Source organism: Alligator mississippiensis, chromosome 4, assembly GCF_030867095.1.
Source record: "Alligator mississippiensis isolate rAllMis1 chromosome 4, rAllMis1, whole genome shotgun sequence".
Classification (NCBI taxonomy): domain Eukaryota; kingdom Metazoa; phylum Chordata; order Crocodylia; family Alligatoridae; genus Alligator; species Alligator mississippiensis.
The window spans coordinates 22,271,045-22,286,774 of record NC_081827.1 but is presented as its reverse complement, the minus strand read 5'-3'; the positions used below and the strand labels follow the sequence as shown (position 1 = coordinate 22,286,774).

Genomic DNA, 15,730 nt, shown 5'->3' with positions numbered 1-15,730 from the left:
AAGCTATCTGCCAGTAAAATAGTGCATAGATTAAAAATGAAGAACTAGAGTGCTGCAGTGAAGAGTAATCTCTAAATATCTTCTTGATCTATAACTGATTATTCTGAATCCATTTCTGCACCTTGCTCATGCATCCATAGGATGACAGCTTCACTTCTCACTGTCAGAACTCAAGATTGAACATTTTCTATTTTTATCATGGTTGTAAACAATCCTCGATTGAAATGCTGAGGCCTCTCTCTGCCCCTTACTGATTTCAATAAAAATTTGTAATCATGTGCAGGATTCACATCCAGGGCCCTGTTCCTGCAGCTTACACTCAGGCCTCTGGATGTGTTTCCCCCATTTCAGCACTTTAAAAAGGTGCAGGTACAGGGCTCTGAAGTGCCAAACAGGGACAGGGGAGCATCTCCCCCAAAAGCATATAGAAGCGAATGCCTGCAAGCCCCTGGGAGTGGAGGGAACAGGGGGCAACGTCCTCAACCTGTTTGACAGACTAGGTAGTCCCTGTTCTGTGAAAGAGGCGGGGAACATTTCCCCTGTTCCCCTCCCTCCACAGACTAGTCCTGGGGCATGGACTGCAGCAGCATGGCAAAGCTTCTGTCTTCTCTTCACATTGAGGTCTCCAGTCTGAGGAGCAGGCAGCAACAGCTTCCCCTCCTGATTTCTGGCCCCAGGCATTAAATGCTTCCCATTACCCAGCTGGGCAGTAGGGAAAGCATTTAACCCCCTTGACTGTACAGCCCCTGGGCTGCATGAACCTGGGGCTGTGAAATGAGACTAGGCTTTCCCAGCCCCAACACAGACAGGGAGAGGGGATGCCTCTGCAATGTGGCCAGAGCAGTGGAGTCCAGCCAACCTACAGTCTCTCTCTCTAGATGGGAGAAAAGGGGCCCAGAGCAATACATGCTAAGGTGACAGAGGATAGCACCGGAGCATCTATCCGTCGGGTAAGAGTTCAAGTGTTTGTTCAACCGGTAGATGCTCTATCAATCAGTGACTTCTTCTCTCTTGTACAAGTTTCTACCGGTCCCACTATTCCTGATCCAGTAGAAACTGTTTGTATACCAAGTGTTTCTGGCAGCAATTCCACCAGCAGAAATGTAATGCTTGCATGCACCTCAAAATATTTGTTCAAATTAAAAACACTTGTGTTTAAACTAACAAGGTTAAATTCATAGATTTATAGATTCATAGATGTTCGGGTCGGAAGGGACCTCAATAGATCATCGAGTCCGACCCCCTGCATAAGCAGGAAAGAGTGCTGGGTCTAGATGACCCCAGCTAGATGCTTATCTAACCTCCTCTTGAAGACCCCCAGGGTAGGGGAGAGCACCACCTCCCTTGAGAGCCCGTTCCAGACCTTGGCCACTTGAACTGTGAAGAAGTTCTTCCCAATGTGCAATCAAAATCTGCTCTCTGCTAGCTTGTGGTCATTGTTTCTTGTAACCCCCGGGGGTGCCTTGGTGAATAAATACTCACCAATTCCCTTCTGTGCCCCCGTGATGAACTTAAAGGCAGCCACAAGGTCGCCTCTCAACCTTCTCTTGCGGAGGCTGAAAAGGTCCAGTTTATCTAGTCTCTCCTCGTAGGGCTTGGTCTGCAGGCCCTTGACCATACGAGTTGCCCTTCTCTGGACCCTCTCCAGGTTATCCGCATCCACTAGGACTCCAAGATCCCTTTCCACCTCTGTGCCACCCAGCAGGTCATTCCCTAGGCTGTAGGTGTGCTGGACATTTTTCCTCCCTAGGTGCAGCACTTTGCATTTCTCCTTGTTGAACTGCATTCTGTTGTTTTCTGCCCACTTGTCCAACCTATCCAGGTCTGCCTGCAGCTGTTCCCTGCCCTCCGGCGTGTCCACTTCTCCCCATAGCTTTGTGTCATCTGCAAGCTTGGACAGAGTACATTTGACTCCCTTGTCCAAGTCACTGATGAAGACATTAAAGAGTATCGGTCCAAGGACCGAGCCCTGCGGGACCCCACTGCCCACACCCTTCCAGGTCGAGACCGACCCATCCACCACGACTCTCTGGGTGCGGCCCTCTAGCCAATTTGCCACCCACCGGACTGTGTAGTCATCCACATCACAGCCTCTTAACTTGTTCACCAGTATGGGGTGGGATACCGTATCGAAGGCCTTCCTGAAGTCTAAGTATACGACATCCACCCCTCCTCCTGTGTCCAGGTGTTTCATAACCTGGTCATAGAAAGAGACTAGATTGGTCAGGCACGATCTGCCCGCCACAAACCCGTGCTGGTTTCCCCTCAGCATAATTTGCCCTTCTGGGCTCTCACAAATGTGAGCCTTGATATTTTTTTCAAAGACTTTGCCAAGGATGGAGGTGAGACTGACTGGTCTATAGTTGCCCGGGTCCTCCTTCCTCCCCTTTTTGAAAACGGGGACCACATTAGCCCTTTTCCAGTCCTCCGGGACTTGGCCCGTGCGCCACGAATAGCATCTTGCTATTGTTGAATTGAGATTCACGTGAAAACTAAAGAATTAGATGTGTAGTAAAAACTTTGCAAAAAGGGAGGGGGTTTTGTTTTTGTTTTTTACAAAGGCAAGAAGACGTAGTAAGAAATGCAGCATCAGCTGGAGACTTCAGGTGATAAGTCAGATGAAAAAGCAGCCAAAGCAGAGATTGCTACACTGCTTATGGCTGAGGACAAAGGGCCTCTCCCTCCCCTTTCAGCTACTCCTCCAACCCCAAATTGTGTGATGCCATCACCAGAATTGACTCTTCCTGTGTGCAGGTGGGTGTTATATCCCTTCCCCTACTTTCCATCTGTTTTGGCTATTTATACTGTAGCCTCTTTGAAATACTGGCTACTGTGCTTGTACAGTGCCTGACAAAATAGGGACCTATTCTTTGGTCCTTGAGCTTGAATCTACTAAACTTCATTAATAACCACTTCCATCCTCAGATAACAGCAGTTTGTGCTATTTATAAATCGCCTGTTAATAAAATTTCAGTACCTGCAAATGTTACTCAGCAGGAACTTGCTGAACAGTTATGAAGAGTTCCCTTTTCAGCCCATATCAGACAATTTCCTTACCACATACACAGGCAGAATGTCAAAATTTGGATAGTCTTAGAGTATAACTGCCCATTGCAGTCATTTGCTGTGGAAAGGTCACACCAAAAATGCAGTGGCCAAAGAAGGTGGCACTCTCTGTTCCTTAAAAAACAAACAAACAAATGATCCCTCCTTCCCCCCCTTCCCCCCCACACACAATTATAATTGGTTTGGGGCATTAATTGCTTAATGAAGGCCAGCATTTTTATCTTGTATCTAAACAGTTTTTCAAGATTATAAACATATTTGGCCTAAGAGACTATCCTGATTAAAAATACAATAGAAATACTAATCTATACAAATTAAAAACTGTATAATTAAGCCAGCTCTTTAGTATTCAAAATTGATTACTCCTCCTTTACCAACACAAAACAAATATTTTATGGCCACGTCATGAAGCAATACAGCTGGGAATCAGTTGTTATAATTTAATCCCTAAAGGACTTGACACTTAGCTGTACTTTGCCTTATAGGTCATCTAAAGCAGATTAACGAATAATGCAGAGCTAAACTCACAACCACATTGCCTATTGTATTGCACTAATACTTCTTGGCCATTTTTAGTAGTTCCAGCAAAGAATTTTAAAAAAATTGGAAAATTGCAAAAATTAAACTTCTATTCCTGTCAGTGATTAGAAGACCTTTCATTTCAAGTCCTCCACAACAAACATGAAATTCAAATAACAGTTTTGCATAAAGAAAGGAATGGTTAAAACTGTAATGACTAAATATTTTATTTACTTCACCAGGAGTTGTCAACCAGGGGTACGCGTACCAGCGCGGGTACTTGAGAAGGCCCTAGGGGGTACACACAGGTGGGCAGGGACGGAGAGCTGCCATGCACCATCCTGTGCTGCCATGCAGGTGCCGCCTGCTTGGACAAATGTCGGGGAAGCTTGCGCATGGTGGCTGCTGCTGCTCCACATCTGGCCACGCGCCACCCCCTACTCCGGCAGCCGAGGCGTACAATGATTCAAAAAGGTTGAAAATATGTTATGGTATAAACTGAAATAGAAAGGCTATAGACAGACATTCTTGCTGTGTTCCAAAAGAGAGTTTCTAAATATCACTAAAAAAAAAAATCTCTCTCCATATATAAACATATACAAGACAAAATGCAGTTAAAGCACATTTTGTGGTGAAAGTTTAGCTACCATCAGTGTTAAGGTTCTCAAATACTATTCTGAGAAGCAGGATAAATGCCTAAGGAGGGAGATTAATCAACCTATTTTATTTGAAAGTTTTGGCAAGTTTGTTTAATTTTGTGTAATTTACCCCTGAAGCCTTTCCTGAATTTTAAATTTATTATTTTCCTGGTAGCAATCAGCAGAGGAAATGGTACCAGATTAAATCAGATTTATCAATTTCCTTAAAAAAACCCAAACCACAGGGGATGACAGCAATGTTAAATTGGATATATTAGTTTAAGACATAAGAGATCATGATGATGTTAATCATTAAAACTTCATGATACATCTTATACTACGCTGAGAGAATAAAGCTTGCTTCAGGAATCTGGTGCCAAATATCCGGATGATGTGGCCGGTCCAGTGAAGTTGTTAGATGATCATTGCCTCAATGCTCATGTTGTTCATTTGTGAGACAGTGCTAATGTTGGTGCATCTCTCTTCCCACTGGATTTGAAGGGTCTTCCACAGGCAGTGTTGACGGTATTTCTCCAACAAACTTGAGGTGTCTCCTGTATGTTGGCCACAGCAACTCCAAACAGTACAGTAGGGATCACAACCGTTTGTTAAGAACATGAGCTTGGTTTTGGATCAGATGTCATGATCTTCAAACACCTACTTCCTCAGGCACCCAAAGGCTGCATTTACACTTTTGAGGTGATACTGGATTCTTCATCTGTGTCAGCCTTTTGCAAGATCTTGGAAGCCATCTACAAGAAATACTCAGTGCTTTCAAGAGTCTCACTGTGAATTTGAATTACTGGAGCTGGGGACTGCTCATTAATAGTTTGTTGATAGAGCATCTTAGTCTTCATAATGTTAAGCATCAGTCCCATTTTCTTGTATGCCTTGGTAAAGACATTGATGATTACCTGAGCGCTCACTACAGCATTCTCTCAGCTCAGTCAAGGCATACATTCAAGAGAAGGCCAGAGAAAATGCTTCAAGACCAACTTGAAAAAATGCAACATCAACTTATGGGAGACTATTGCCCACAACTGCCTCAAATGGAGGAAGTCTTCTACAAGAATCACAGTACTTTGAAACTTTACAATGACAACAGGAGACGGAAAAGTGGGAGTGGCAGAAACAGTGTGTTGTGGACTGAATCAAGAGCCCAGAGCCACCTACCTCATACAAACACATGCCCAAGCTGCAACAGAGTCTATCGATCCCAGATAAGCCTTGTCAGCCACCTTCAGACCCACAGATATGACAATCATCCTCGACTACGAGGGTTTACCGATATGACATCTTATACATGAGTAGGAAAGTACTGGCCATATTGCACAGAAGATAATTTGCTTGTTGTCAAGTAAAACACCTTCTTCAGGTTAAAATGAACAATTAATTTTCTAGGATCGAAGCAAATGCCATTAAAAGATACAGGAAATATTACTATTAATATCATATCATCTTGGATCAGGTTATTGTGAGAGGGGAGGCCCAAACCCTCGACCAACACACCCTAGGAGCTGGGATGGATGGCAGCTGAAAGGAAACACTGACATGGGCTCAGCAGTTCCGCAGCTGCCTGGTGGGACCAGGGCAGCTTAACCAAAGGTCAGTCAGGCCCCAGGAAGGTCACATAGGGAGAATCAGCAGAGGCTGGGCACAGGGAGGTTACCTGTTCCCAAGCCTACTAGGATAAAAAATATGGACGAGTCCCCCAAGGAATCAAGGGCCCTGAGAGAGAGAATCTCAGAAGCCCCGTCAGCAGACGCCAGTTATTTTTCAGTGAAATTGTCTTTAGTTAAAGTCCAGTCTGCATGGGGCAGGTTTAGTTGCCCAGGAGGGGGAAGCTGACCCAAAGACAAGGGACAATCCCAGAAAGACTGACAGCTAGGAAGACCTGACCCCTTTTGAGGCAGGCAGTGTGGATGAGGTGAAATCATCCGGTGGGAAGACCTGCAGTGAGCAGCATCTATCCAAGCTGAGGACATGGTAAGGGTGGGCTAAAGGGGAGGTTTGGAGCCCCATTAAGATAGCCCCCGGGCCAAGATCCCCTCGGGCCACCTACAGGGAACTGCCTCCCCAACAATGAACATCAAAGATGTGGCAGGAAAGAAGGGGCAGCACCAGAGCCATCTCAGGTGGCACCAAAACCTGATCTTGCCCTGATGTCGCTGCGGGGGGCAAAGCACCGACCAGAAGGGGGCCAAAGCCCTGTACCACCTACCAGCGACAGTTACAAGTGGGACCCTAACCTGTAATTTTGTGTGGTGTATTCAAAAACCTGTTATACTTATCTCCCTTCCCCTCCCCACCCTGCAAAAAGCCCCCCAAAACACTGGCCACACTTCAGGAATAGATTAAGTGATCCCTTTATACTCTGCATGTCAAGGTAACTTTATAAAGTACTGGAGCCTTCTTGGGGATGACAAGCAAATTGAAGATGTCAAACGTTGTTTTATACAGAAAACTCATTCAAACAAGTACATTTATAATTATTCCAAACTTTACAGATAACTCTATTAGCCAAAACTCCACCAGTATTAGACAGTGATATATGGCAATGTAAGAAAACATGCACGATACATATTACTCATTTCTTGGGAAGCAGCAGGATTTCTTTGACCCCTGAAATTGGATACTTAACCTACTGATTAAATATTGAACATTCAAGTGATAAAATAAATACTTCTGGAAATGACATTACTGGAGTAAGGTAAACATTTTCTTGCTGCTTCTAAAGGGATGCCAAATAATTCTTTGAGCATATTTAATATAATCCAAGAACATACTTCACCATAAATCCTAGCTATGTTAAGGGAAAAATAATGGGAGTGGACAGAGCATACAGTATAACTTCCATTAGACTCCTTTTAGCCAGGGCAGGATTTCTCATCACAAGCAGGCAACCACCATCTCTAATGGTAGCATTTGCAATGCCCTTCTCTGCTCCTAACTGGAAAGTTATGGATTTTTGGAAGGGACAACTAGGAACCTGCATGGTATGGGGAGGTCTTTTCATGCCAGTTTTTATGATATTTAAATGCCTACTAGGATTTTTTTTTTATTTTTTTTTAAAAGAACATTGCTATTCCCATACCTGGGTTAGCTTTGGTGACTCCGTTGTTCCTACAGGTTAAATGTTTGTTTGCTGTTCTCTCCCAGGACTTTCCCCTCTTGCTCTTTCCTGCCTTATCATTTGTATTCTTATTTCTCTCCCCTTCTTGTACTCTACTTTCTGTACATCCTTTCACAGAATCTGATGAAAGAGCTTCACCTTATGAAAACTTGTGCTATGTACAGCTCTACTTTGGTTAGTCTGTGGGTACATACGGATGTTCAGGGATCTTAGGGGGAAGCTGTGGCCACCTGATCTAACTTAGTTCACCCAGATGCAGACTTTACACTTAGATCCCAAGTTAGGTTAATTTAAGTGCAAACTGTACAGAAGTTCCAGAATTGGGCTAAAATGGCTGACCTCCACCTCCAAGGTAGTTCAACTTAGATTCTGTTGGCCATTTTTAGACCTATATGACTTTCCTGAAATTCTATACAGTTCCCAGCACAGCTTTAGGGCTAGGAAAGCCCAGCCACTGACCCCAGCCCTTTACCCCTCAAAAGGATGTATTTTTCCTACCCATCCCTCTGGCATAGGTTATTTCCAGCCCCCGCAGCCCCTTACCCCACCCCCAGGCAGACAGCTCCTGTCCACCCCCCTACCACAAACCAGCCAGTCTTCTCCAGCCCATCAACCCCCCCCCATTCCACAAGTCTCTCCAGGTGCTGGTTTTAGCAGTGTTTGCTGATGCCAGGAGCCAAGGAAGTAAATCCTGGGGGGCAAGAGTGGGGGGTCTGCTCCCCCAAACTATCCTGCAGACCCCTTCCGCCCCCCCCGAAGCCCCTGCAGATGCTTCTTGCCCCCAATCCCCTTGTGGACCCTGCTTGGCCCCCCAATCTGACCTGCAGATCCTGCCTATCTCCCCCCCATTTCCCTTGTGGATGCCACCTGCCCCCCAATCCCTCCCATTGATCCCACATGCCCCCCCCATTTCCTTGTGGATGTCTCCTGCCCCCCCCAATACTTCCAATCCTCCAAACTGTTTGCCCCTGGCCCACTGCCAGATTCCCCCGAGCCTGCTCTTCCCCCCCACCCTTCTAGTCCTCCTATCCTGACTAACCTTAGATCGGATGTCCATTTTTAACCATCTAACCTCCCCCTAACCTCCTGAAATGTCTGTACCCAGCGTATAAGTTGCAAATCTACTCTTCCTTCTACCCAACTTCAAACTAACATGGCTAACTATGTTTCTTTCATCAAACTTTGGGCAAGCATCCAAAAAAGTACTCCTACTATGTGCTGAACCAAACTCCCAGATCACAGAATCGTAGGGTGCCTGAACTCAAACATGGAGGCTGTTCCAATGTGCTGTAATTACTGCACTCCAGCCTCCTCCTAGGTCTCATATATCAGCATCCCCACGCTTAAAAACGGCAGCAGGAATGCCACCTCAAGCAACCTTGCCACCATTTTTAAGTGCGGAGACACTGATGCAGGAGACAGGACAGTGCTTTAATTAGCTGAAGCACTGCCCTCCCCACCCCCAAAATACATGTAGAAGTGCCCATAGAAAGTTTGGGTTGGAAGGGTCCTCAGTAGGTCATCCAGTTCAACCCCCTACTCAAAGCAGGACCACCCCAACTACATCATCCCAAACCTTTTTCTTCCCCAAATATGGTGAAATACTGAACTTTGTTGCTTAGACCAATAATCAAATGCTGCATTTAGTTACTTATGCAACTGTAACTTGTTTTCAGTCTTCTGTTCTGTTAAATATTTAGTCAATTGTAACATCTGCCATTTTGTGAATCAACAGATGTTAGGGAAGATGCCCAACAGTCTTCCTGGACAGGTGCCATTCATGGAAAATAGGTAAATGTTTATTTTTCTATTTCCTTCTGTAACTAGGAGCTAAACTTCTGAATGATCTGGTTGTTCTTTTGGATGGAAGAAAAAAAAGTCTCAAAATGATTGATTACTACTGTTATTACTATTGCTGTGCTTGCTTTCCTCCTCAGACCCGATGAAGAATGTATTTGCATTTGAAAGGTTGCCTAACTTTATGCCAGCCATGAAGTTGGTCCAAAAGAAGATATCACCCCGCTCCCCAAAATCCTTGCCTCTTGTACACTATCCTTACTACTAATATATTACATACAATTAGCACTCATGCTTAATTAAAAAAATAAATACTTGTCTGCCTCATACACATGTTAACAGAGTGTAATACATACTGTAGGACTAGGAAAACACAGGCACATTCCCCATGAGATGAATGCACTTGGGTAATAAAATCTGAAGTTGGCAGTGGAGGGGAGGAGGTAGGAGGAATAGATATCCCGGATGCCAGCAAGCTGGGAGTTGGCAGCCATCAAAAATCAAAACAAAACAGCAAGATGCAGGTTAAACGAATGTTTGTGGTTTCCACCATACTCTTTCTGGTGGCTTGTCAATTAGCTTTTAAAATTAAGTTCAAAACTGCTGACAGCTTCAACCCGATACTGGATGGTCTAAAAGAATTATCACAGCATCCAAGCCAGGACATTAACTCAAGACATTAACTACAAACTAGCTAATCAGTAAACAGAAGTACCTTGTAAAGATGGCTAATAAGTTGTACTGCAACCTTGACGGGAGAGGCCAAGGCATTAGCAGCTAGTGACCTACTGGAAAAAGAGTGCTTTAAACAGATACTGTGAAGGTACTAGCAGCTATCAATGTGGGCTTCCACTGAAGGTGAAGAACAAAACACCAAGGCTGACAGAGCAGCTGCTAGCCTGGCTGCCATTGCTGCTTTTCCTCTTCTCTGCTGCAATGCTGGCAGCAGAACTGTCTGCGCCTTTACTGCGCTGCTGCTGTTAATGCCCCTCTTGCTAATTGTCATTGCAGTGTCTTCTCTTGTCTTCGCTCTGCCTCATTTAACTGTAAGATTTCTCTATGAAGGCATCTGGAGTACTCTGTCAGTGCTGGTAGCAAGGTAATATTTTTATCTCCAGAGCTGTCAAGTTTAGCCACAGGCTTGAGTGAGCTTTACAAGAGGCTTCAAAAAGGTTTGTACAAGACAGAAGAGAGATTTGGTTTCTCTACCCACCCTCTTTTTTTTTTAAACTTTGATATTTCCTGATTCTGCCAGTGGAGCAGAAGCTACACAAGTAGGAATTTTCCTTATGTTCAGACATGTGGCATACATGGTTCTCCTTGGCACCCCAAAACGGATGGCCTGAACTGAGCAGGCAGGGAACCTAGCAAGATGTGCTCCTGTGTTTAGTGCTCATCCATCCTGAGGGAAGTTGGAAATAGGGAACGGGATGAAAGGAGCCTTTCATGAAAAGAGTCTGAATTAATGACAGAAGCTACACAACCACTGGGGACTCTTAGAGGAATTTTTAGAGAAAGGCAAAAATAAATAAATAAATAAATAAATAAGTAACTTAAAATCAAGCTCCATGTCAAAGTTATCCCAACTGTCACATTGTAGACCAGTGTTTCCCAAACTTTTCCAGCCCAAGGCACACTTACGCTAATCAAAATTTTCCACGGCACACCTGTAAGGCATTACCATCCTCATACCTATTGTAGCTCATTGCCATGGCTCATTCCACGGAACACCTAGTTCATTTCTGATGGCACTCTTGTGTGCCGTGGCATGCTGGTTGGGAAACACTGCTGTAGAGGTTTAGCAGCAGGAAAGTGGGCTGCATGGCTAACCACAAAATCAGGGCTTCCACACAGAATCCTAAGGTGTTTAAAATCAGATAACTAAAGTGCCTCTATACATGCTTTCTTAGACCAGAAAAACACACAATACTACTCCGATACACTAGAAGGAGGTTTTTCACTATGCACGCACTCCCCTCCCCATCCCGCCAATACTTCTTCAGCTCACATTGAGGGGCATCACCATTGCATGGTGGGGCCTATATTTACACGGACGTTGAAGCTTCCCTCCCATTCACCACCACACGCAGATCTGTCAAGGCCTTGATCTTTCCCGAGCACCAAATTTCAGTTCTTCTCCCTTTCTTTTCTCCCATTTGCTGCTGTTTCCAATTATTCATTTGCAAAAAGCGCATTAGGAACACTGATCCCCCATGAAGAACTGCATGTCACTGCTAGGCTACTGCTGCTGAAGGCTTGCCAGAAGGCTGTTGCTGGATCAGCATATCAATAACTTAATCGCTTTTCTTTGCAACAGAAATAGGATTGAGAGGCTAAAGTATAGTGACCTAATTGTTCTGCTGAACAAAGTATGTGATTTCACCTCTGCTTCAGCAGCATTCAGGGGCTGCAGACACCATTTCTACTGCCTGCAGTAGCTGGCCAGATCGTCCATCTGACTGCAAGTTCTAGAGGTCCATTTGGATCCATCTCAGGGGTCATGCATTCCCTATGGGCAGCAAAAAGATGAGGAATTGCAAGACATCTATTTTCCTAGGGTCAATCTTTATTATTAGATGAAAAGGATTAGATCACGTCTAAAATGACATCTTTTAAATTTGTGGGCCAACCTTAAAGATAATACTGGCAAATCTGAAACTGTTCCCAGAACCATCATTATATAGTATTCATATTATAGTAAAACAGTAACCCCAAATACCATTGGGCCTTCATATCCTGGCTGTTGGATAACCTGCCTCTTGGAGAACAAGAAAGTCAGTTACAAGATGGGAACAGAGGAAAAAAGAGGGGGTAAATTTAAACAAGTGCTAAGAGATGCATCATTTAGTTAAGTGGCAGCTGAAAGGGGAGACACTGAAACCATTTACTAAGGTGTCAGTTCTTGGTGTTATCCATGACAGGCCATACTGATGCAAATAAAGAGGGAAAAGAAACCAAAACCAGCTAAACTATCCCGACAGATTCATCAGACTGTGAAATGGTTGCTCAAAGGAAGGCGTGGAAATGCTGTTACTTTGAGAAGTTTTAAAGACCTACATTGGATATAATCCTAGAAACTGTGTGCTGGGCAACAGTCCTCCATTAGACAAGCACCTAATTTAGCTTTTCCATTCATTAATTTTATGATCCTACTTAATACCAAAGTTGCTCTGGTTGTCCAAGTTACATTTTGGAATGGCTTTCCCAAGTGCATTTTTGCCATTTTACTAGACCTAAGCCAGTAAGATCAGTGCCAAATTTTCTCCCTCTCCCCGCCATGAAAGGGTAAAAATAGTAAGTTAAATATTGAACTTCAAGAGTTGAAGACACCAGTTTACCATAACTCAAGATTTTATTTCATTGCCTTATTTCCATCTAGTCTCTTATCTTTCAATTCCACTTTCTTTCAACTCTTATATTGGGTTTTATCTTCATCTCTTTGTTGCTATTTTATTCCAACTTTTTCATTGTTCTTTTAATATATTCTGTCTCTTAACTCAATATTACTTTTTCCATGCCTGCTTCTGCAGGTTATTGATATATTTTTCTTCACCAGTATCAGAAATCATCTCTTCAAATTCTACTTCTTTCCCACATATTTTCATCTTTCAGTCCTTTTTCTCCTTTCATCTTTGTGTTCCTCAACACATCCCCTACATTTTTCTTTCAGCAAAGCAATATTTGTAGCGCGGAAAAAACCAACAAAAAATGCAAGCACAATTTTCCTTATGACTGGCCTTTTGAATAACACATGTTGAAATAATCTATGACATTCCTTTACTTTCATGCTCAGGGCAAAACTAGAAAGTGTTACACAAAGCAGACTTGGAAGAGTACATTTGTGTTTTTGAACCTATTGGATTTCTTTGTTTTGCTTGCTTAAGGTTTCCTTTCAGAAAGATAAAAATTAATATAACCTATACCTGTCATTTAGGAATTAGCAATAAGACTTTCAAGCTATAATCTAAGGATAATCTTTAGAGTTGTGCTCTTTATATTTTTGTTCCTGTAGGGTGGATTAAAAGGCAGGATTAAAAGGTTTACCACCCTTTCCCCTTCTCCCCTCACAACACACCTGTTTTTCCTTTCTTGTTTTAAGACTGATTTGTAGTCCAAGGACTTAAGACACATTATTTGGTTGTTATGCCTTGACTGAAAGGGTACAAATAGATTTCTCTATCTAAAATGCTTTTCATTAGAACTAAAGTTATGCTCTATACCCCGAATCAGCTGCCTAAAAATACCTTCCACTTCTCAAGCATTCAACATTGTCCCTTGACGTGTGATGTGAGAATTTCATTGCTCAACCAACCTTCAAGAGAGACCTGAGTTTCTCATACAGAAAGCAAGCGTAACATTCTTCCTAATCTTTTTTTCTGGGAAAGTTTAACAGCCTTTTAGGTTTTATTTATATATCAAAAAGGATACAAAATGGGTGGGAGAGCCCAAAATGAAACAGAATGCAAAATCACTCTCTGTCGCTCTGGAACGGAGCTACCACTCATTTCATCCACTCTTCACACCCGGAATAATGCAAGATGTAAAATCCAGGGACCCTGACATGCTGGGTTCATAAGGGGCAAGCCCATGCTTAATCCCCTCTCAAGAATGGGGGAGAGGGAAAGACTTCTTCATGTTCTTCCTTCCACATTCCCCGTCAGGACTAGTCCCAGCATCTCTTCAGTTTATTCCTTAAGCTGGCAGGGACAAATTAAAATTACAGCATTTTCTAAAATACTTCGCTTTTAGTGCACATTAGGCCAACTTGTTACAAATAACAGCCTCCCAAGGGGAATGCAGACAACTAAAATAAAAGGGAATGCACAAAGAACACCAGCACTCTCAAAGAGACAAAAAACCTAAATTATTTTGACATGTACCTTAATTTCTAACCTCATTCTTTAAATTCCTCTAATGTGAATAGCAAACCACAGCAGCTATGATTTGCATTATAACAAGGCAGCTTTTTGCTGCCTAAGTGGTTCTCAACCTTTTTTTGTATCAGGACCCATTTGTAAACATCAATGGCCAGGTGCCCCTCACTCCCGACCTGCTGTCCCCTGCTTCCCCTGTGTGATTGGGGGAGGAGCAAGCAGCCCCTCGCAGACTGGACTCTGCCAGTCTGAATAGGAAAAGTCATAATTTCCCACATTTTTCCCCTTTAAAGTAGAATCCATTTTTAGAAGTTTGTTGATCCATTTTTAAAAGTTTCTTCATGATGATTTCATATATCCTTGCAACCCACTTTTGGGTCATGACCCACAGGCTGAAAAACGCTGGTATAAAGAGTTTGTAGCATAAATAAGAATCATGCCCAAAGCTAGCGTCTCATAATATATAAATACTTTCCAAATACTCTGTACAAGCATGGGGTTAGGAGAGGGGGGACAAACCCTGTATACAATATCCTTTCCTGGCACACACACACATACATCCTTCCACTGGATGGAGACAAATGCCAAGTTTGCATCTTTGTAAGTAGATGAAAAGGCTGTCAGACAGACAGGACATCCATACAGAGTCTCTTCCCAAAGACAAGTTCTTTGCCAAAACTCTTAATTTCTAATCCAATTATTTAATGTTCAGTCTCTCTATTTAAAATGATTGCTACTACATGCTACTTGCTTGAAAACAAAGTGTTAATAAATAAAAATTAAAATCTCAAACAAAACCATCTCCTACAAATGAAGGAAAGGATAAAAGGGACAGGCTAGAGTCAGAGAGGACAAGGTGAATATTTTAAACGTTTGCAAATAAAGATTTTTTTCCCTACTACACAATTTAAGCAGCTTGGTAAATGAGCCAGGTGATTTTCACCAGCCTGAATTACTGCTGGTATCATTGTATAGCGTGTCCAAAACAAGTGGCTGTGGTCCTAGTAAGTACTGCAAAAGGTTTCAACTATAACTGGTTTTGCCTAAAAGTACCTTGACATCTGAAGTGAGTGCAGATGGGCTTCGTGATAGGAGGGGTGAATTTGATCCACTGTTTTTACATATTCCTGACATCCCCTTATGATCGCACCCTGTGTTGCAAGGTTCCATGCATGGTTTCAGCCAACAACTTAGGCGTATTTGTCCAAAAGAGATGACTGCCCTGAATCTTATCAGTTTTGGGTCATGGGTAGGCGGGGGGCAGGGGAAAATGCTATACTTGGGGAGAAAATAACAAAGTTATGATGGTGGGTTTTTTTAAAACTAGTGCTTCTTAACAGTGGTTTTCCCCGACAGCCAAGAAAAGCAAAAATAAGATTCCTACCAAACATCATGGCACCTGGAACAGAAGAGAACCTGCTTAAAGCACCAGAGATAAAATTTTCACAGCTGTGGCATATTTGGATCATGTGGGAGACTAACCAAAGTCAGACAGGCACAATCAGCATGGTCTCAGTGTTTTATTGCATTAGTTAGAATTTCAGATGTCTGCCCGAAAGATTAGAAAGAGGCAGAGGTTTGTATCAGATGTATTTCCTTGGTACAAGAGGATTTAAATCTAATAGGAGGAGCTGTAATAAAAACTCTGCTTTTAGTTACATTTGAGAAAATCTTAACAATTCCTTGCAGAGTAAAATCAGTTT

The 15,730-nt window shown here is 43.0% G+C and overlaps 1 protein-coding gene and 1 long non-coding RNA gene across 2 annotated transcripts in view; one reads left to right on the top strand and one right to left on the bottom strand.

The window, feature by feature from the left end:
- The window catches only part of LOC109283151 (uncharacterized), a 40,656-nt gene extending 31,132 nt beyond the window's left edge, over nucleotides 1-9,524 (top strand). Inside the window, exons 3-4 of the long non-coding RNA XR_002090229.2 lie at nucleotides 9,092-9,147; nucleotides 9,294-9,524. This is a non-coding gene — a long non-coding RNA (uncharacterized LOC109283151). The remainder of the gene's footprint in view (nucleotides 1-9,091; nucleotides 9,148-9,293) is intronic.
- Nucleotides 1-15,730, bottom strand: part of MAGI2 (membrane associated guanylate kinase, WW and PDZ domain containing 2) — a 1,249,850-nt gene that overhangs the window by 1,037,188 nt on the left and 196,932 nt on the right. The gene's annotated exons all lie outside the window — the stretch shown is intronic.